The sequence below is a fragment of the Elephas maximus genome, chromosome 12 (genome assembly GCF_024166365.1).
Source record: "Elephas maximus indicus isolate mEleMax1 chromosome 12, mEleMax1 primary haplotype, whole genome shotgun sequence".
NCBI classification, from domain to species: Eukaryota; Metazoa; Chordata; class Mammalia; order Proboscidea; family Elephantidae; genus Elephas; species Elephas maximus.
Window position 1 is genome coordinate 97,418,583 of NC_064830.1, and position 21,388 is coordinate 97,439,970.

A 21,388-nucleotide genomic window follows, 5' to 3' on the forward strand; every position below is an offset into this window, starting at 1 on the left:
GGGTGCAAATATGAACAAATGTTGCCAAAAGATATGTGTAAGAATGTCCATAGCAGCATTATTCATAATAGCCAAAATTGGAAGCAACACAAATATCCACCAATAGCAGTACGATAAAATATGGACTATTCATAAAATGGACGATTACTGGCAATAAACAATGAAAGAACTACTGTTACACTTAACGACATGGGTGAAGCTAGAGTTACAGATAAAATTAAGGACACCCAACGAAATGTGAATTAAAAAAGAACAACAAATATTTTTCGGTCTAAGTATGTCCCAGGCAATGTTTGGGACATACTTATACTAAGAATGAGTCTTGAAGTTGGTCATGATCACATGGTCTTGACCTGGGTGTTGGTGACACAGGTGTGCTCATTCACTGAGAATTCACTGAGCTGCACACTTTTCTCACATGCATGTTGTAAAAACCACGTGCTGTCAAGTCAACTCCGACTCATGGCGACCCCATGGATGTCAGAGCAGAACTGTGCTCCATATGGTTTTCAATGGCTGATTTTTCAGAAGTAGATCACCAGGCCTTTCTTCTGGGGTGCCTCTGGGTGGACTCAAACCACCAATCACTATGCCAACCTTTTAGTTAGCAGCTGAGTGCATTACCTATTTGCACCACCCAGGGACTCCACGTACATTATACTTCAGTGCAAAGTTCATTACAAACAGCAATAAAACTACTCTTAGCCTCGGTCCCATTGACAGAGGGCCCTGCCTTTTGCCTCCAGTCTCCCATCTGTTCTCTTTGCTGCTGTTGGTGATCTCGCCAACTCGTGTGTCCATCCTGGCTTGCAGTGGCTGCTTAGAGTGTCCAGCATCTCGCCCATACCCACAGGACTTCATCACTACTCCTGGCACAGTACCCTGGGCTGTCATTGGCTTTGCCTGGCATTGATCCCCCACTTTCACATGCTTTTTCCAGGACACGGACCACCCCACACTTCCTCACATCTTCACGGCTTTGTCCGTGTGTCTTCTGTTGAGAAGGTCCTCTCCACTCCCTTGCCTGGCAACAACCGATTCATTTTCCAGTCTCACACCAGCTTCCATCTGCTCTGTGAGGCCTTTTCTGTTCCCAGACAGATCTGTGTGTTCCCCTCCTATCTTACCCTGGTGTGATGGTTAAGATTGTGTGTCAGCTTGGCTGGGCCATGATTCTCAGTGTTTAGATGTGATCACTCCCATGATAGGCTCTGCTGTGAGTAGCCATCAGCTGAAAGGGAGTTTCCTCGGGTGTATGGCCTGTATCTGAATATAAGCAGAAGTTCTGGCTTTTTGCTAACTTTAGATCCTGTAGCCGCCTCCTGTTCGTCTGACCCCTGATTCTTGGGACTTGAGCTATCAGTTTGCCTGCCAATCTTGGGATTCGTTGATCTTCACAGGCTGTGAGCAAGAGCCCTGTTCTCCAACCTGCCAATCTTGGGTTGGCCAGCCCCTGCAGCTATGTGAATCGGGAGAAGCCTCTATTCTGATCCACGGACTTGGGACATTCCAGCCTCTACAATTACGTGAGCCATTTCCTTGATATAAATCTCTCTCTCTATATATTTATACGCTTCACTGGTTTTGCTTCTCTAGAGAACCCAGCCTAAGACACCTGGGATCTCCAGAGGAGCAAAACCAGAGATATGTGTATATAAATAAATAGAGAGAGATTTACTTCAAGGAAATGGCTCACACAGTTGTGGGGGCTGGCAAGTCCCAAATCTGTAGGTCAGGTGGCCGGCTGGAGACTTCTGTCAGCTCACGGGGTTGCGGAGACTGGTGAATCCAAAATCTGCAGGTCAGGCAGCAGGCCAGAGACTTCTGCTCGCTTATGTCCCAGGAACTGGAGGTCAGGAGACAAGACGAGTGCAGGGTCAAGAAAGAGCGAGCTTTGCCAGAACATCCATTTACATACAGGAAGCAGGTCACAGACCCCTTTCAACTAACTGGCTGACTGCATCCAATCACATCGTGGGAAGTTATTACGTTATATTACACTACGGAAGAGGACCCAGTCCAGTGTCTGCCAAACCACTGAGAAGCACAGCCTGGCCAAGCTGACACATAACAACCATTACACCTCCCTAAGACTCATCTTCCTTTTGTGCTTCCTTTATAGCAACTGTGTTAACTTGCAATTGACTGTTTACACCTTTGTCTTCTCACCAGACTGCGGGCTTGCTGGGGCAGGGGACCCTGTCTTTCCATCTCTCTGTCCCTCCCACCCAGCAGGATGCCTGGAGCATGGCAGACAGTAGGTGTGGGTTAAATGCATGAATCGGTGGATAATGATAGTAACTGAAGTTCATGTACAAGGATCAGGCCAACGAATATAAGAATGCTGTCTTGGTTTCCTAGTGCCACTGTCACAGAAATATCACAAGTGGGTGGCTTTATTTAAGTTTCTTTAAATAAACAGAAATTTATTTCCTCACTGTTCAGGAGGCTAGAAGTCCAAGTTCAGGGCATCGGCTCTAGCGGAAGGCGTTCTCTGTCAGCTCTGGTGGAGGTAACTACAACAAATGTCCTTTGTCAATTGTTCACACTAAATCTTAGATTTGGAACTGAGCCTTCAGTGCCTGCTCCAAGCTGCCCTGCTAAAAAGTGGCACCAGCCATACCACGATCCCTTCCTTACTGTTCCCTGCAGGTGCTGGGCACTTAGAACATGGTATCTCATTTAACTTCCTGCAAGAAGGGCGAGGCTGTTACCCTCGTTTCATAGATCAGGAGAAAGGTGCAAGGAAGTTCAATGACTTGTCCAAGGTCACAAGGCTGGGGAGCAGCAGAGCCCACACTCACGGCACACTCATTTTTATTCTATGAAAAACATAGGCTTTGAATCACTGAAATGCCCCCACGGAACAGAAAAGCCAATGGGGGGAAGTATCAGGCACCCACTCTAGCACGGGGGGCGGCACTTTGAATCAGTCAACCTTTTTGGTGCCTGTCAAATCAGTCTCTGTGGGTGGCCACCCCCTGTCCCATCGGGGCCCACCGGGAACGGGCAATGCCCCAAACACCTCCACCCAGCGCTCAGCTCTGTCCAGAGACTCTCAGCTCCCACCCGAGATGTTCAGGCTTTCAACAAAACAAAAATCTGATTCACTCTTTCCAGTCGTACAGGAAACTCAAGTCCTTTATTTTTCTGCTGCTAAAAAGAAAAAAAAAAAAAAAATCAAACCAGAAAAAAAAAAAAGAACAAGACTTTATGTCTCAGAAGAGTTCTGAAAGTGTCTCATTTCACACAGCACCAAACATTGTTCACGGCAAAGGCTGCGGAATGAACCCCAAAGAAAAAGAAGAAAATGAGATGCTTTACAATAAAACATACACACTAATAAATCAGAGCCCGGAGCCATGAATCCAACTCAGAATATACCACCGGCAAGAAAAAATGCCCCAAAGCTTTGCTTAAACCAAGGAATGCAAGAACAGATGGCTCCGCAGGGTCTCTGGGAAAAGTTAATACAAATAGGAGCCTGCAAAGGGACATTGTGTCTGGGATTCTGGCAGAAAACACAGGACATGGATGACATTCAAGGTGAAAGAAGGGGACGTATAGAGTTAGGGACAAGGATATTTTCATCAGGTAACAAAAATAAATATATCTGGTCATCTTATCCAGATTCCCACAACTGCAGAGCATATCCCCGCTCCAGAAATGAACTACTAGCTCTAAGACTGGCAGTTTGAACCCACTCAAAGGTGCCTCAGAAGACAGGCCTGGCCATCTGCTTCCTAAAGGTCACAGCTTTGAAAAACCCTATGGAGCAGTTCTACTCTGCACGCGTGGGGTTGCCATGAATTGGAATTGATTTGGCAGCATCTAACAACAACAAAAACAACTAACCTCAAAGGTCAGGAGTTTGAACCCACCCAGCAGCACCACAGAAGAAAGGCCTGGCAATCTGCTTCTGTAAAGATTACAGCCAAGAAAACTCTACGGGGCAGTTCTACTCTGCACACATGGAGTAGCCATGAGTCAGAATCAACTCGACAGCAACTAATGACAACATGACCAACAACAATACCCTCAGGCGCGTGCCAGGGAAGCCCCCGGCTCTTAAATGCCCAGCTGGAGAACTGATTTAACTCCAGAGATTTGGATAATAAGGATGGACCCTCAAGGGAGATAAGAATTTGCTCCGGGAGGATGCTGCCCCCCACCCATTGTGCATAAGCATCATTAAGGGGCTGGGACACAGGGTGGGAATGAGGAGCTCCTGGTTTCCCTTATGCAAGACACGCCCCACCGACCAGTGAAGTGACCCTGGATCAAATCTCCTGGCATTTGCCCACCTGGTGGTTGTGAAGGATACCGGACACTGACTGAGGTCTTCCAAGCACAGAAAGATCGCATCCCCACAACCAACATTCATATTAATTCCTTTTCTTGTCATCACGGAGGGAAATCCAAATGGCACTGTTTTGCCACAGAGGGGAAAAGGTGAAAGAATTGCATTAAGAGAAAGCTTTTGCCCAGCCCAATAATACTGTCCAGGGGTGGGCTAGACTGATACAAATTAACGATAGTCATTGTTGTTAGGTGCTGTCCAGTTGGTTCTGACTCATAGTGACCCTATATGACACTATAGAACTGCCCCATAGGGTTTCCTAGGCTGTAATCTTTACAGGAGCAGATTGCCAGGCCTTTCTTCCATGGTGCTGCTGGGTGGATTTGAACTGATAACCTTTAGGTTAGTTGTTGTTGTGGGCTGTCAAGTCAATCCTGACTTAAAGCGACCCTATAGGATGGAGTAGAACTGCCCCATAGGGTTTCCTGAAATCTTTACAGGAGCAGACTGCCACATCTTTCTCCTGCAGAGCAGCTGGTGGGTTCGAATAGCCAACCTTTCTGTTAACAAGCAAGTGCTTAACCATTGTACCATCAGGGCCCCTTTTACTGAAGGTTTTTGTTGTTGTTAGGTGCCATCGAGTTGGTTCCAACTCATAGCAACCCTACGCACACCACCACAAGACACTGCCCGGTCCCATGCCATCCTCACAATTGTTGTTATGTATCAGGCAGTTCTACTCTGTCCTATAGGGTCGTTATGAGTCGGAATCAACTCGAAGGCAATGGGTTCTTTTTTGGGTCAATCCGTCTCACCGAGGGTCTTCCTGTTTTTCACTGACCCTCCACTTTACCAAGCATGATGTCCTCCTCCAGGGACTGGTCCCTCCTGATAACAAGTCCAAAGTACGTGAGACAAAGTCTCGCCATCCTTGCTTCTAAGGAGCACTCTGGCTGTACTACTTCCAAGACAGATTTGTTCGTTTGTTAATGATGGTAGAGGTCAATTAATAATAATAAAACCTCACATTTATATAATGTTTTGTTATTTTCAAAGTAATTTTTCATCTATTCTCTCATACGCTCCTTGGATCATTTTTTGGGGTAGCAGGGAGGTGAGTATTGTTTATCTCCATCCTACCTGGGACGGTGGAATGATTTCCTCAAGGTCACCAAGCAATCATGGGTTATAGAGCTGAAAGGGCTCTCGGCCATGACAAGCAAGTGCAGGGATGACTAACAGACGGCTCCCGTACTTCAATTTTCAGTTTCGCACCCATGACAGATATGGTAATCGACCACACAGCTCTCTTCCGCAGAGCTTGACTCCTTCTCAACATGCTGCTCCAGCAAGCCATTGCCAGTTGATCAGAATTGGCCTACAAAATGAAACCTGTCTGCCATCCAAGCTTAATCTAATCTCCTCACTTTACATCTGAGGAAGCTGAGCCCCAGAGGAAGGAAGGGACTGACCGATGGGTCAGTGGCCCAGAACTCAAATCCCCTGTCTCTGAGCCCAGGGGTCTCTTCGAGACACCATGTTGTGCTCCATCGGCTGATTAAATAAGTCCTCACCTAAAGATGCATTTGGTCCCCGGGTGGCATCAACGGTTTGCGCTTGACTATTCATCAGGAAGAAAGGCCTGGGGATCCGCTGCTGTAAAGATTACCACCAAGAAAACCCTACAGAACAGTTCTAGTCTGTAACTCATGGGGACACCATGAGTCAGAACCGACTTGACGGCAGTGGCTTTTTTTCTGTTTTGTTTCATTTTGTTTAACGATACATTAATAGGTACGAGAATGACATTCCTTATGACCTAACCAGAACAAAAAATTTGTGTGTGTGTGTGTGTGCTAAGCAAGTGGACAAATTACTCTTTCTAGAGAGGAGTCAAAGATGACTCCAAGGTTTTTGAGCCTGAGCAACTGGCAGAACGAATAGAGGGTTTAAGGATCGAATAATCAGAAGGTCGATGTTGGCTCCACTAAACCTCCAAGTACACATGTCAAGTAGGTGGTTGGATATTAAAGTCTAGAGTTCAAGAGGAGTCCCTGGGTGGCGCAAATGGTTAAGCACTCGACTACTAGCCGAAAGGTCGGTGGTTGGAATCCACCCAGAGGCACCTCAGAAAACAGGCCCGGGGATCTGCTTCTGAAAGTTCACAGCCTTGAAAATCCTATGGATCCATCCTATGCTGCACACGCGGGGTCACCATGAGGTGCGACCAGCTCCGCAGCAACTGGCGACAAGGACAAAGTTCAAGAAGAGGGTCCCGACTTGGGTATCGTTGGCATCTAGGTGGACGTCAAATCCGTGAGGCTGGGTGAGACCACTTGGGGACAGAGGGCAGATGGAGAAGGGGCCAAAGGACCGAGCCCTGGGCACTTCGACTTCAGCGATAAGGCAGAATCAGGAAAGAGAGACTGGCAAGAGGTGGCCGGTAGGGTAGGAGAGAAGCCAGCAGTCTGGACGCTGGAAGCCGAATGAACACTGTGTTTCAAGGAGGGAAAAAGGATCAACTGTGTCAAATGTTGCCACGAGGTCAAGTCCCATCAGGACTAAGACGTGACCACTGGCTTTAGCAACGTGGAGGTCATTGGTGACCCTGAGCTGTTTAAACTGAGTGCTGGGGCAACAGCCCGACTAGAGTGGTTCAAGATAGAAGAGGAGGAAAGCAGTTTGGAGGTTTCTCAAAAAGTTAAACATAGACACCATATGACCCATCAATTCCACTTCTAGGTATAAACTCAGAAGACTTGAAAGCAGGGACTCAAACAGACACTTGTGCACTAAGGCTCATTGCAGCATTATTCACAATAGCCAAAAGGTGGAAACAACCCAAGCATCCACCGAGAAATGAATGCATAAATAAAAGGTGGTTGATCTACACAATGGAAAATTACTCAGCCATAAAGAGAAATGAAGTTCGGATCCATGCTGCAAAAAGGACGAACCTTGAAAACATCGTGATGAATGAAAGACACCAGACACAAAAGGACAAATATTGTACAACCCCGCTTACGTGAAATATCTAGAACAGGGAAATGCATAGAGACAGAAAGTAGATTAGTGGTTGCCTAGGGATAGGGGAGGGTGGAAGTGGGGAGTTAGTTACTGCTTGAGGAACACTGAGTTTCTGTTTGGAGGGATGAAAATCTTTCGGAAATAGTGGTGATGGTCGTACAACACAGTAAATATAATTAATGTCACTAAAGTGTACACTTAAAAATGGCTGGAACAACACACATTTTGTTAAATATATTTTACCACACACACACACACACACACAAGATAGAAGGGGAGGCGAGGAAGTGGGATAGTGAGTGTGGACAACGCTTGGAAGAGATTTGCTCTAAAAGGGAGCAGAGAAATGCAGTATATCTAGAGGGGAACATGAGGTCAAGACAGGTTTCATCCCTGTTTTTAAAGCACGGGTGTGGCTGCAGCGTATCTGTACCTGATGGGAATGTCGAGAAGTAGAAAATTGGGGATGCAAGAGGGAAAGGAGGTAATTGTTAAAGAAGTGGGAGTTGCTGGGTAGTGTAAACGGTGAACATGCTCGGCAGCTAACTGAAAGGTTGGAAGTTCGAGTTCACCCAGAGGTGCCTCAGAAGAAAGGCCTGGTGATCTACGTATGAAAAATCAGCCATTAAAAACCCTATGGAGCACAGTCCTATTCTGACACACGGGGTCGCCGTAAGTCAACTCAGTGACAACAGGTTTTTGTTGTAGAAGGATCTTTATGGGTGAGACCAGGTGGGTTCCGGTGCAGGTGGACAGACCATTCATCCCAGGAACAGGGCAGGATGGGAGGCTCCGGGCCCAGCTGTGGCGGTAAGAGCACCGGGGAGGGTGGAGAAACAGGGTCATGGACTGAGAGTGAAGAGGGCCTCCTAGTCCCAAATAGCCTGATTCGGACACAACACATCAAAAGTTCAGTTTTCAAAATGTATTTTAAAGGAAGTTAAAAGACATATAAAATTATAGAAAAATTCTGTACAAAATGGAAAAGTCCCTAGGTGGCACGAATGGTTAGCGCTCAACTGCCAACCTAAAGACTGTCTGGATCCACCTAGAGGCACAGCCGAAGAAAGTCCTGGCAGTCTGCTTCCATAAAGATTACAGTAAAAAAAAAAAGGATTACAGCAAGAAGACCCTATGGAGAAATTTTACTCTACATACATGGGGTCGCCATGAGTCAGAACTGACTCGACAATGACTAACGACAACATACAAAATGAAGGGGAAAAACCAGGTTGTCCTCCTCCCTGCCCTCTTTTTCTGCTGCGACTGAGCGACCTTCTCTAAGTGAATATTTACAGAAAACCATCCTGTCCTATCCATCACCCGTCTGTCAGTTTGTCGTACTGTGGTGGCTTGTGTGTTGCTATGATGCTAGAAGCTTTGTCGCATGTATTTCAAACACCAGTGGGGTCATCCATGGTGGACAGGTTTCAGCGGAGCTTCTAGACTAAGATAGAGTAAGAAGAAAGTCCTGGCAACCGACCTCCAAAAGTCAGCCACGGAAAACCCTCTGGATCAAAACAGACCACTGTCAAACTTGCTTGCTTTGGACACGTCACGAGGAGGGCTCAATCGCTGGAGGAGGGCATCATGTTTGGTGAAGCAGAGGGCCAGCGAGGGCGAGGGAGACCCTCGGTGAGAGCGACCGGCACCACAGCCACAACAATGGACTCAGATATGCTGGCAATTATGAGGATGATGCAGGAGCAGGCAACGTTTTGTTCTGTTGTTCGTAAGGTCATGGAAGTCGACTTGACAGCTGATAACGACAGCAACAACCCTCCCTTATTAGGCCACATTCCTCTCCAACCAAAAACCTCTTCACACTCAGCACACATGGCCCTGTGAAAGAACCTCTCCTAAAACTATGGGCAGAAATGCTTTTCAAAGCTCAAGAACTCTCACAAGGATTGGGGAATCTCCCTGCGTCTCAGTCTATTGATCCACCAACAGGATAACTGCGAGCGTTGGTTCCCAAAGGCACCATGGAGGTTAACAAGTTGGTTTTTGCAAAGCAGTTCAGACTTGAATATGGAAGGTGTGGAAAGAAATGCGAGGTATCATTATTATTCAGCTGAACATTTCTCCCTGAACCAAGTATACACAAATACCTTTTTTAAAAAAAGGCCATTTATTCTTAAAAGACTTTAGTGAATCACAAAATCCTTACTCAGAGGCAGAGAAGGAAACACAAATGCCAATAAAATGCAGTTTTACTTTGTACCAGCATTTATTCACTGAAAGAACAATCTACTTAACCTCAAAAATATCGGCCCAGGGTTTCTGTTTACTCTCAGGTTAAAAAAAAAAAAGGGGGTTGTCACTACCAAAACTTATATAACAATGTTTACAGCAGCTTTATCGTAACTGCCCCCAAACTGCAAACGCCATACATGTTGATCAGCAGTAGGACAGATAAGTAAATGGAGGTAAATTTATACAGTACAATCAAAACAAAACCAAGCCTATTGCTGTTGAGTAGATTCTGACTCATAGCGATCCTGCAGGACAGAGTAAACTGCCCCATAAGGTTTCCAAGGCTGTAATCTTTATGGACGCTTTTACAATGCAATACTGTATAGCAATGGAAAAAACAACACGTTAGTGCTATACACTACATGGGTGGATTTCACAGGTGTCATGCTGAGTACAAGAAGCCAGAGACATAAAAGAGCATACTGTATGATTCCATTCATAAGACATGGAAGGCCAGGCTAAACAAGAGTATCCCCGCTAAACCCACTGCCATCGAGTCAATTCCGACTCATAGCTACCCTATAGAACTGCCCCATAGAGTTTCCAAAGAGCATCTGGTGGATTCGAACTGCCGACCTCTCGGTTAGCAGCCGTAGCACTTAACCACTACGCCACCAGGGTTTCCAAAAACAAGGGGCTAGAGATTGGAAAAGTGGCTACTTTGGGAGCGTGGGATAGCAAATGCCAGTGGGGGGTGGAGGGTCATAAAGGAGCCCTGGGGGCCTGGGGAGGACCTGTATCTTGATCTAGGTGGTAGATGCATACTTGCATAGTGGAATGGTTGGTGGGTTTGAACCACCAACCTTTCGGTTAGCAGCTGAGCACCTAACCCACTTTGCCACCAGGACTCCTGGTAGATGCATGAGTTATGGAAACATTTATCAAGCTGTACACTGAAGATTTGTAAAGTGCCCTGTGTGTGTGTGCTGTAAAACCAGATGCTGCAGAGTCCTGTCTGACTCATGGTGACCCCGTGTGTATCAGAGTAGAACTGTGCTCCATAGGGTTTTCAGTGGCTTTTTTTTTTTAAGATCGCCAGGCCTTTCTTCCAAGGCACCTCTGGGTGGACTCAAGCTGTCAATCTTTTGGTTAACAGCCTAGTGCTTAACCAGTTATACCATCCAAACACTTTGTGGTGAAATGAGTTCTTTTATGTGGCCTTTTGCCTTGGTTCTCTGGAAAAACAGCTTGAGGGATTTTTCCCCTAAGCCCGGAGCAGTTATCTTTGCCCTAGTTCTCTACCTCAGAGGATTTGTTACTTTTGTCCAGGTTGGTTGACATTTCCTGGGTAGCTGTAAACAAGGATGGTTTGATACTTTTTCCCTGGCCCTGGGCCACAGCCTGCCATGTGATTGGTAAGCACCTTGCAGAGACTGGTCAATATACTACCCAAATGAATTAACTATGGGTTAAACAAATGAAGTTTCTGTAGCCTACTATGCAAATGAAGTATCTGTGGCCTACCAAGAGGGGATTGGTCAGTTCATGGCCCTGGTGGGAGGGCCATGCCTTGCAATTGATGAGGAGTTTTTGTATATATGCAGCCAACCCCACAGAGGTTTTTCAGACAGGAAGCAGGAAGAAGCAGAAAGGAGAAAAGGCAAGAGAAAAGAAGCAGAGAGAAAGGCAAGGAACCTCCTAAAAGAGCTATAACACTGAAGACATTGACAAGCCCAGGAAGGTCCCTGCAGTCGGTGCTGAGAGATGGCAGGGCCAAGAGGAGGCCTGCCCGGCTGAGAGGGAGCATGCACAGCAGAGAGAAGGGCCTGCTTGCTCGCATGGCTAAGAGGAGCTGAGAGAGCTGTCCTGCACTGAAGAAGGGAGGCTTTTGCCTACATGCTTCCTGATCCTGAATTGCACCCTGTTCTTAATAAACCACTGCTCTAAGTATGGTCTATGAGTCTGTGTGGCCTTTGCAACAGATCATCAAACCCAGCAAACAAGTAGAGAGCACTGTGGGAAGGATGGTTGGTGTCAGAATTGGTAAAAACGCTGGAGAGTGGCGGTATGTCTGACCTCTAGCTCGTAGGAACCAGCTTTGGGCTGACCCCGATCATTATACCCCCGTGAAGTTAGACAGGTTCCGACGCTACTATTACAACTACTACTACCATTTTATAGACGCCATGTGAACTATAATTAAAAAAAAAATCTGTTTTTCCAGATGGATCACCAGCTTTGCTTCTCCACCGCAGCGCTGAGGCCTTGTGATTTCAAAGGCAGGCCTCTTTAGAGACATGCAGCTGAAACCATAACTCACTGCAAGAAGAAAACCTCCCACTGCGAGGAGGCAGGTTGGCGACGGGGGAAATTAGGATGATGTCAAGTTGTGGAAGACTGGGGACAACCACTGCCACTCTCAAACTGAACATGACTCTTGTGAAATCCATTCATGTGGTGTATAGCATTCGTGTGTTTGTTTACCAATCGTCAAAATGTCTATGTGGCATAGTGGTTAAGAGTTTGGCTGCTAACCAAAAAGTTGGCAGCTTGAATCCACCAGCTGCCCCTTGGAAACCCTATAGGGCAGTTCTGCTCTGTCCTAAAGGGTCACTACGAGTCGGAATTGACTTGATGGCAATGGTTTTATAGTTTAAAAAAAAAAAAAATCAAACAAAGGAGAACACAAAATAAAGATATAAATAAAATAATAATCAATACACATATATTTAATGAACAAAATATATTAATAAATATCAAAATTCTTCCTCTTTTTGGCCACCTAGCTTCCCTCCCTCTCCAGAGATCCTTACTATTAACAGTTTCTTACATGAACTAGTGTTTTCTTTCAGAAACTCTCTGTGTATCCCCAGAGGCCCACTTCGTTCCCATTAATGGCCTCACAGAATTCCATTCTGTGGATGAATCTACTTTGCTTTAGGAGTCCCCAGGTGGTAGAAACAGTTAAGTGTGTGACTACTAGCTGAAAGGTTGGCAGTTCAAACCCGTTCAATGGTGCCTTGGAGGACAGGCCTGGCGATCTGCTTCTGAAAGATCACAGCCAAGAAAACCCTGTGGAGCAGTTCTACTCCGCACGCGGGAGTCCCCGTGAGCCAGAATCGACTCTACAACAGCTAATAACAGCAACCTTCCTTTACCTGGCTCTCTTGAGGAACATTTAGGTTGTGTTCTGCTTCTGCCTACAATACACAACGCTGCAGCTGACATCTCTGAGCAAAAGCTTGGCACACTCGCTCAAGAGAATTTCTTAGAAGTGGAATTTCTGAATCAGAGGGTTTGCTCATTTGTAATGTTGGTAAATATTGTCAAATGAAGGGTGTGTAAGAGTGCCCATTTCCCACAGCCTTGCCAATATTAAGTTTTATCAAACTTTTAAATCTTTGCCAGTCTGACAGGCAAAAAAAAAAAAAAAAGGTATCGTCTCCGTTGTATTGGTTTGCGTGTATTTAATTATAAATGAAGTACACCTGACCCTCATTAATCACGAATTCCATATTTTTCAGTTCACCTGTTGCTGTCGTTAGGTGCCGTCACGTGGATTTTGACTCATGGCAACCCCAGGTGACAGAGAAGAACTGCCTCATAATAGGGTTTTCTAGGCTGTAATCTTTCTGGAAGCAGATTGCCAGGTCCTTCTCCCACGGAGAGCACTTAACTGTTGCATCACCAGGGCCCCCTTGGAATTCGCCCACTTGCTAAAATTTATTTGTAACCCCACCATCAATACTCATGGGGCTTTCATGGACCTTCCTGGACATGTGTAGGGCAGTGAGAAATCTGAGTCGCCCGTTGCGGACATCCCCAGCTAAGGTCTAACAAGTGACACTCTGCCTTCTTGTTTCAGCTCTCATCCTGTAAACAAGTGTCCTTTTTGCCATCTATTTAGTGCCCCGCTTTTTGATTTTTGTGCTTTTGGGGGGGTGATTCTGTTGTTGAGAATGCCCCCCTAAGTATAGTGCTGAAATGCTATCTAGGGTTCCTAAGCACAAGAAGGCTGTGATGTGCCTTATGGAAAAGACACATGTGTTAGGTAAACTTTGTTTAGGTATGAGTTATAGTGCTATTGGCGAGTTCAGTGTTAATGATGAACAATACATTAGGTAAAGCACGGGTATGTATTGATCAGTTGAAGAAAGTGTCATGACCAGAGACTCGCAGGGACCTCACCCTGTATTTCACCTGCGGCAGTGGTTCAGTATTTGTTAATCCAGCGCTGGCGGCAATTTAACAATGACCACAAATAATGAGAATCAACTGTATGTTGATTGGTCTGTCCATATTCTGCTTGGTTATATCCCTTAGCCACTCCTCTACTGGTTTGAATTCTCTAATTCAGGGGTCGGGAAAACTATGGCCAAGGGGTCCATCCTGGCCAGCCCACACCACAGGCCAAATCTGGCCACGCTCATTCGCTTATGTACGTCTGCAGCTGCTTTGTGACAATGGCAGAGTAGAGTAGCTGAGACAGTGCTGAGCAGCTCACCCATAAAACCTAAAATATTTACTAACTAGCCCTTTACAGAAAAAGTTTCCCGACTCCTGCGTCTCATCAATGTATAAGAGCTCTTTGCAAACTAAGCAAATATTCCTTTATCATACATATTCTGTCCTATCTCCTATTTCCAAGTCCAAAGCATAACTAAGTCAGAAATAACACTTTAAAGCAGAAGACCCTGCAGCACGTTAACAGAAACGGTACATTTGAAAAACACGTTAGCCGACAGTAATTCAGGGGCAGTATTTTTTTTATTCTTATGCGGCAGTGGTGGTTCCGTGGTTAAAATTCGTGCCTTCCATGAGGGAGACCTGCGTTTGATTTCCGACCAATATACCTCATATGCAGCCACCAACCGTCTGTCACTGGGGCTTGTGCACTGCTATGATGCTGAACAAGGACGCCTGGTGTCACAATGGTTAAGGGCTTGGTTGCTAACTGAAAGGTCATTGGTTCAAAGCCACCAGCTGCTCAGCAGAAGAAAAGACCTGGTGATCTACTGCCGTGAAGATTACCCAGTACCCAGTATCCATGCCTAGAAAACCTTACAGGGGCAGTTCTGCTCTGTCACGTGGGGCTACTATGAGTTTGAATTGATTCGACGACACATAACAACATGATACCGAACAGGTTTTAGCAGAGCATCCAGCCTAAAATGGAGTAGGAAGAAAGGCCTGGTAACCTACTTCCAAAAATCAGCCATTAAAACCCCATGGGTCACAGTGGTCCAATATGCAAATGATCATGGCTTTGGGCTGTTTCACTGCTTATAGGCTGACTTGAGTTGGGGTGACTTGATAGCAGTTAACAACAACAACATTTTTATACCCATTTTACAGATGTGGCAATGGAGGTTCAGAGCCAACAAGTGACTTGTCTAAGGTCACACAGCTGGTAGGTGGTAGAGCCAGGATTCATGGCCCATCTGCTGGCTCAACTCCATAGCTCCTTCTACTATAGTATCTTGCCTCTTAGTGGACTGGGCAGTACCAGGGTCTGGCAGTGACTATAAAAAAACGAAGTCCTGACAGGTGGTGCCTTTGACACCACCAGGATATGTGGGGTATGTGGGGCAGAGCACAAGGGACATGGGTGTCCCCAGCCTTGTCACAGACATTGTTGCTGTTAATTGCTACCATGTCAATTCCGACTTACTGTAACCATGTGTGTGCAGAGTAGAATTGCTCCACAGGGTTTTCAAGGCTGTGATGACCTTCCAGAAGCAGATCGTCTGGGCTGTCTTCTGAGGCGCCTTTGGGTGTGTTTGAACTGCCAAGCTTTCGGCTAGTAGTCGAGTGCGTCAACTGCCATAGTTGGGTACAAAGACTGCACATTCCTGAGTTAGAGCAGGGGCAGGAAGGAAATTTACACCCGCAAAACAAAAACCACAGGGGACATGCAACCTGTTTCTAGGGGTATGGACTTTGCACCACTCTATCTGGCTCGCACATTCATGGGGAGCCTTTCCCACTGAGGAACGGCCCGTACCTGAGCACAGGTGGATGGGAGGTACAGGTGCAACAGATGTCCTGAGGGGACGGGGCTTGAATGTAGGGCTAGAAGAGGAAGTGATGAGTGGATGGATGGAGGAATGAGTAAGTGGACAGATGCATGGATGGATGGGCTGACGGGTGGGTGGGTGGATGGGTGGTGAGTGGGTGGATGAATGGGTGGGTGAATGGGTGGATGGGTAGATGGATGGATGGATGGAGAGATGGATGGATGGGTGGGTGGCTGAGTGGGTGGATAAGTGGATGGATGGACAGACGGAGTGTGTGGTGGCAGAAATCGGAGAGCTTTTATTACCACTTGGCACTGGGCAACTACCACCAATAACATAAATTTGACAGCAACCATTATAATCTCTGAACCTTTCAACAAATTACAACACTCCCCAAGACAGTTGCCCCATTAAAAGCAGTGAGCCAAGAGCAGGCGTACCTCAAGGAAAGTACCGGGGAATGAGACACTGGTGTGGTCTTTGTACGTAACGTGTGCACCAACCATGTTCTTTCCATGTGGCGCGGCATGAACGAACATGCTGACACCGGGGAATTTGCTAGGTTTGATTTCTCTCTAGCAGAAAAGAGTTATTAAGCAGCTTACTCGAAAGTTATCTTTTTATTTTCTTTCTGTTTCTGTGTTTAAGTTAAATATTTTCTAGACTGGAAATGAGAGGATTATCTACAGGGTAGATTTACTGTGGGTAGTGGCGGTTCAGTGGTAGAATTCCTGCCTCCCATATGGGAGACCCAGGTTCAATTCCTGGCCAATGCACCTTGAGCAAAGCCACCACATGTCTGTTAGTTAAGGCTTGTGTGTCGCTATGATGCTCGAACAGGTTTCAGTGGAGCTTCCAGACTAAGATGGACTAGGAAGAGAGGCCTAGCAATCTATTTCTGAAAATCAGCCAACAGAAACCCTATGGACTTCAACGGTCTGATCCACAACTGAGCGTGAGGATGGTGCAGGACCGGGAAGTGTTTTGTCCCATTGTGCATGGGGTCCCCGTGAGGAGGGGGTCGGTTCCACAGCAAACAACAACAGACTTACTGAGCATCCGCTATTTACCAGACACATGATACACATTTAATCCTCATGGTCACTCGGTAAGACTGGAGTTACAATCAGGGAAACTGAGGCTGAGCCAGATTAAGTAATTCGCTAGTCTGTGTCCCAACCCAGGTCCAACCTCTTAACAGCTTCTAGCTCTTGGCAGTAACAGCACAGGGAATAATATGTCATATCTTACATTTTCTCATTTTATGCTTGATGTAACTGACAATGCTGGAAATAGTATTAATATCCTCATCTCACCGGGAAGAAACAGCTCTCAGAGCTTCAGTAACGACAGGCAGTCCAAGGTCACACAGCTAGGAAAGACGAGCAGCCAAGACTCGAACCCGCATCTTGGGCCACAGCAAGGTGCTCCTTCCCACCCTCTCACCTGGTCTCCAGACCCCAAAGAGGGACCCCAAATCTGGAACTGCCTATTGCTATACTTCCATTGATCTGATTTTTTTTTAAAACACGAGGTTCACCATTCTGGTTTTGCAAAACAACAGCCACACTGGTCATATTCTGTGGCTGAGTGGTCTTCTGGGATGACCCACATCAAACCACACGTGACCAGCAGAAGGCTTTGCCTTCTAGACAGAATGAGGGTGCGAGGCAAGAGAGAACTTAGAGCCATTTTTAAGATGGGCCTCTATGGTCATCTGATTTGAAAGACTCCAATTTCAGCATATGACACTTCTTTTCATCATAATCTGAAAATCGGGACTCAATTTGGCCTTTCATGCATGAAGTATTGTAACCACCTTTTCATTCTTCACTGAATCCCTTCCCCTTCCATCCCCAAGCCACAGACTCGTGTCCTTTGAGTCCCGTGAAGCAAGCCTATTCTTGGAAGGGTGGAGAAACACTCCCCTTGAGTGTGGAGAGAGGGTTCTTGGCATTGCCCCTTCCAGCATAATCTTAGTCTGGGCCCTTCTACTAACCCCTGAGCTCTCCCAATCCTCCCATCTCCCACCCTCTCTCCCTTCTCTCAATTCTTTCCCATTTTACGTGTGTCTTGGTCACACCATGATCGTGGCACATGCAAGTGTATGACTTGAGCTACTCTGGTCCAAGAGCTCTGTATCTCTTACTTGTCTTTTGTGTTCCCCAAGAACAATGCCGCCCACAAAGTGTGTGTGTTGATGGGTTCAAACAAGTGTCATCGTGAGAGACTGATGGTTCATGATAGAATTCTCCCCTTCCAGGCAGGAGACCTGGGTTCCATTCCCAGCCAATACACCTCGTGCACAGCCACTACCCGTCTGTCAATGGAGACTTGCGTGTTGCTGTGATGCGGAACAGGTTTCAGCCAAGTTTCCACACTAAGACTAGGAAAGAAGGCCTGGCAATCAACTTTTCTGAAAATCTACCAGTGAAAACCCTATGGATCACAACAGTCCAATGCATAACCGATCATGGGGATGGAGCGGGTCTGGGCAGCGTCTCCTTCTGTTGTTTTTGGGGTCGCCATGAGTTGGAGCTCATTCCACGGCAGCTAACAACAACAGCAGCATCCTTAGAAGACGAGGTAGGTTTAGAAGTTCCCTGGAAAGTCAGGTAGGGGATCATTCCCGTGCAGATTCAAGACTGTTCAGAGTGGGGCTACCGGCCTTCCTTTTGGTCATAAAATCTACATCCTTACAAACCATGGCCCGAGGGTGTAGGGAGACTGTGTCTTGGGCCACCCTTGTGGCCAGATTATCCTTGACCCACGGCAAAAACTAAAAAGCCAAACTAATTGCCATCAAGTCAATTCTGACTCATGGTGACCCCATGTGTTATAGGGGAGAACTTCTCCATAGGAAGAAGCAGATTGCCAGGCCTTTCTCCTGCAGAGCCGCAGGGTGGGTTTGAACTGCCAATCTTTCAGCTACTAGTTGAGCAGAAACTGTTTATGCCACCACAGGACCTTTCTGACCCAGGCAGAACTATCATTTCTTTCCAGCTGCCTGGGGGTGGGGAGATCTGGTGATTCCCAGAAGACACAGAAGTGGAGAACTTTAGGAATTCCTGGCCTTGCATTAATTTATGGCCCACAGGACTTGCACACATACTGTGCACAGGGCGACATCAATAAATACTGAGTGAGTGACTGACACTTATTTTCCTTTCTGGTAGGCTGATAACTTTACACCTTCCAGAGAAGTCATAAATGTCAGGAGAAAAGTTTTCCAAGGACAAATCAAAGGCTTTGCAGGCAGGCCAGGCTCCTGGAGGTCAGCTCCACCCAAGCTCCCTGCAGCCCAAGGCAGCCTTGGGGCAGGTCACTCTCCACCGCCCCAGGCCGTCCTGGGCCAGGAAGAAGAGGCTCGCAGCTCAAACTTCTCACATCCAGGAGCCCCAGCGGTGAAGGCCCTCCCAAGAAACATACCTCTGCCTCCCTTTTGCCCTCAGAGCCAGGAGCCTGAGGGGTCTCCCCCGTGTGAGGGGGCTTCTGGCCTGAGGCCACTGGGGCCTAATACTGGCCTGTGCCCCTGCTGTCGCGTCCTAATGCCCTCCCCGGGGAGGCCTGTCCCTCCCCACCCCACCTCTGCAGCCGCCCTCCCTGCCTGAGTGAGCCCCAGCCGCACCTTCTCTCAGGAGCCTCTGAGTCAGGCCTGGCTGTGGTCTGGAAACTTCCTGTCCTTTCAGGTGTCAGAAAGGCTCTTTTCCTCCCTCGGGGGCAGGTGCTCCGACCAGGCGCCCGGTTGGGCCTCTGCCGCCCGGTCCCCCATTCATCCCCTGCCCCTCGGGACGCGTAGGGGCTCGGGGAGGCAGAGACGAGCAGAGACTTTAGAGATACACGGGGGAGAAGTACAGGGAGGTGGGAAATGGAGGCAGAGACAGATGTGGAAGAGAAAGGGGGTGGGGGAAAAGGCAGAGGAAGGGGGAACTGGTGAAGGAGATGGCGAGAGGAGAGGGCTGGAGGTCCTGACAGGGCGTAGAGCGCGCCCCTCCTAGCGCGCCCCCCGCGCGCACTCCAGTCTCCGCCCTGCGCCGCGCCCCCTACCGCACTCTTTACCCCTGGGTCCTCACGGCGACCCCTCCAGCCCGCCAGCCAACACACTCGTCCCCTGGCACCCTCTCCAGACCGCTCCTCCCCAGGCTCCCACTTCTCCCTCGGCTACCCCTCCAGACCCCCTCACCTCGCCTACCTGGCGCGCTCATGCTCCGTGGTTGCCTCCAGCCGCGCCGCCGCCTCCTCCTCCACGCCGGCCTCCGGTTACCTCCTCGTGCCGGCCGGGCCCTAGTCCCCGCGGCCCGCACCCGTCCGGGAGCCGCTGGGCCGGGAGGGGGCTGTGAGCGGCCCCGGCGGGAATCCGGAGGCCAGAAGAGCCAGTAGAGAAAAAAAGAAGAGAAAGTGTGTCAGAGGCTGGGAGGGGCGGGGGAGGGAAATGCAAAACCCGACAGGAAGTGAGACTAAAAAAAATGCAAAAGGTTAGAAAAGAAGATGGGGAGGCGGGGTTCTGGTCCAAGGCTTCCGAGGAGGATGGCCTTGAGGTGTAGGTGGTAAACTGGGGGTGGGCCCTACGGTGGGGGTACTGGTGGACCAGGGAAAGGTGGAACAGGATGGGAAGACCAAGGCAGGCCTGGGGGAGGGGGGCAGACCACTGCCCCAGGTGGAGCTAAACTGCCTTCCCCAGCTCTGACCCCAAGAGGGCCCACTGGGGCTCAGCCAAGCTCAAGAGCCCACATGCTCCCTTGTGGGGAGGGGATGCCCACTTTCTCTGTTTTCCACAGCCCTGTCCTGGGACATTTAGGGGGTCATCTTTGGAGAGGGACTTAGGGACGTTCTGAATTTCCAGACGACTCATCAAAATTTTGAGAGGAGAGTTTTCCCACAAAGGAGTTGGAAGCAAAGAAACCTTGGGCTTGGGCAACCCAAGCCTCTTCCCTACTGTCTTAGGCTGGGTTCTCTAGAGAAGCAAAACCAGTGAAGCATATATATGTGTGTGTGTGTGTGCGTTTAAAGACAGAGAGAGAGAAATTTATCTTAAGGAAATGGCTCACGCAGTTGTGGAGACTGGCAAGCCACAAGTCCTTGGATCAGGCATCAGGCTGGAGGGCTCTCCTGACTCACCTAGCTATAGGGGCTGAGAAACCCAAGATCGGCAGGTCAGACAGTAGGCTGCTGGCTCAAAGGCTGTGGAGGCTGACGAATCCAAGATCGGCAGGTAAGATGGCTTGCTGCTGGCTCACAGGCTGCGAAGGCTGATGAATTCCAAGATCGGCAGGTAAGCTGCTAGGTCAAACCCCAAGAACCGAAGGTCAGATGATGAGGAACTAGATGCAGGATCCAGAGGTGAGAGCCTTGATGGAACACCCATTGATGTACTCAAGGCAGGTCACACCCCCAAAGAAACTCCCTTTCAACTGATTTGTTGCTAATAGCGGATCTCACCATGGAGCTGATTACATCATTACGTAACTGCTAAACTACATCATAACTGCCAAAGCACTGAGAATCATGGCCCAGCCAAGTTTACACTCAACCTTAACTATCACACCTCCTTCAGCGGTTGTTCTGGAAGCTCCCTGGGGCGTGCTTTGCAGCCAACACCCCTCTGAGAGGCTCTCACAACTCTCCAGGCATTTCACTGTGACATATCTTACCTGCGTCTTCCTCAGCCCCAAGGCCTTGGACCCAAATACAGTCATCACTAGCTGTGCTTTTGAGGTTCTGGTAAACAATATTTGTAAGAGAAATGTGGATCTTGTTTTAATAATTTACCCCAAAGGTTATTCGTAGGTTCTAGGGTGTGTTGCATTTTTCCAACAAGTGTAGGTGTTATTTCCCAACAGGTACAGGT

The 21,388-nt window shown here is 47.9% G+C and overlaps 1 protein-coding gene across 5 annotated transcripts in view; it reads right to left on the reverse strand.

The window, feature by feature from the left end:
* The window catches only part of CARD11 (caspase recruitment domain family member 11), a 136,608-nt gene extending 116,684 nt beyond the window's left edge, over positions 1–19,924 (reverse strand). For 2 of the 5 annotated variants that reach the window (XM_049904877.1, XM_049904870.1), the window contains exon 1: positions 19,733–19,924. The gene's annotated coding sequence lies outside the window, so the exon portion shown is untranslated. Of the gene's footprint in view, positions 1–15,194; positions 15,564–19,723 lie in introns of those variants that run through there. The other 3 variants (XM_049904873.1, XM_049904874.1, XM_049904876.1) reach the window with 2 other exon arrangements.
* Positions 19,925–21,388: the final 1,464 nt, after the last annotated feature.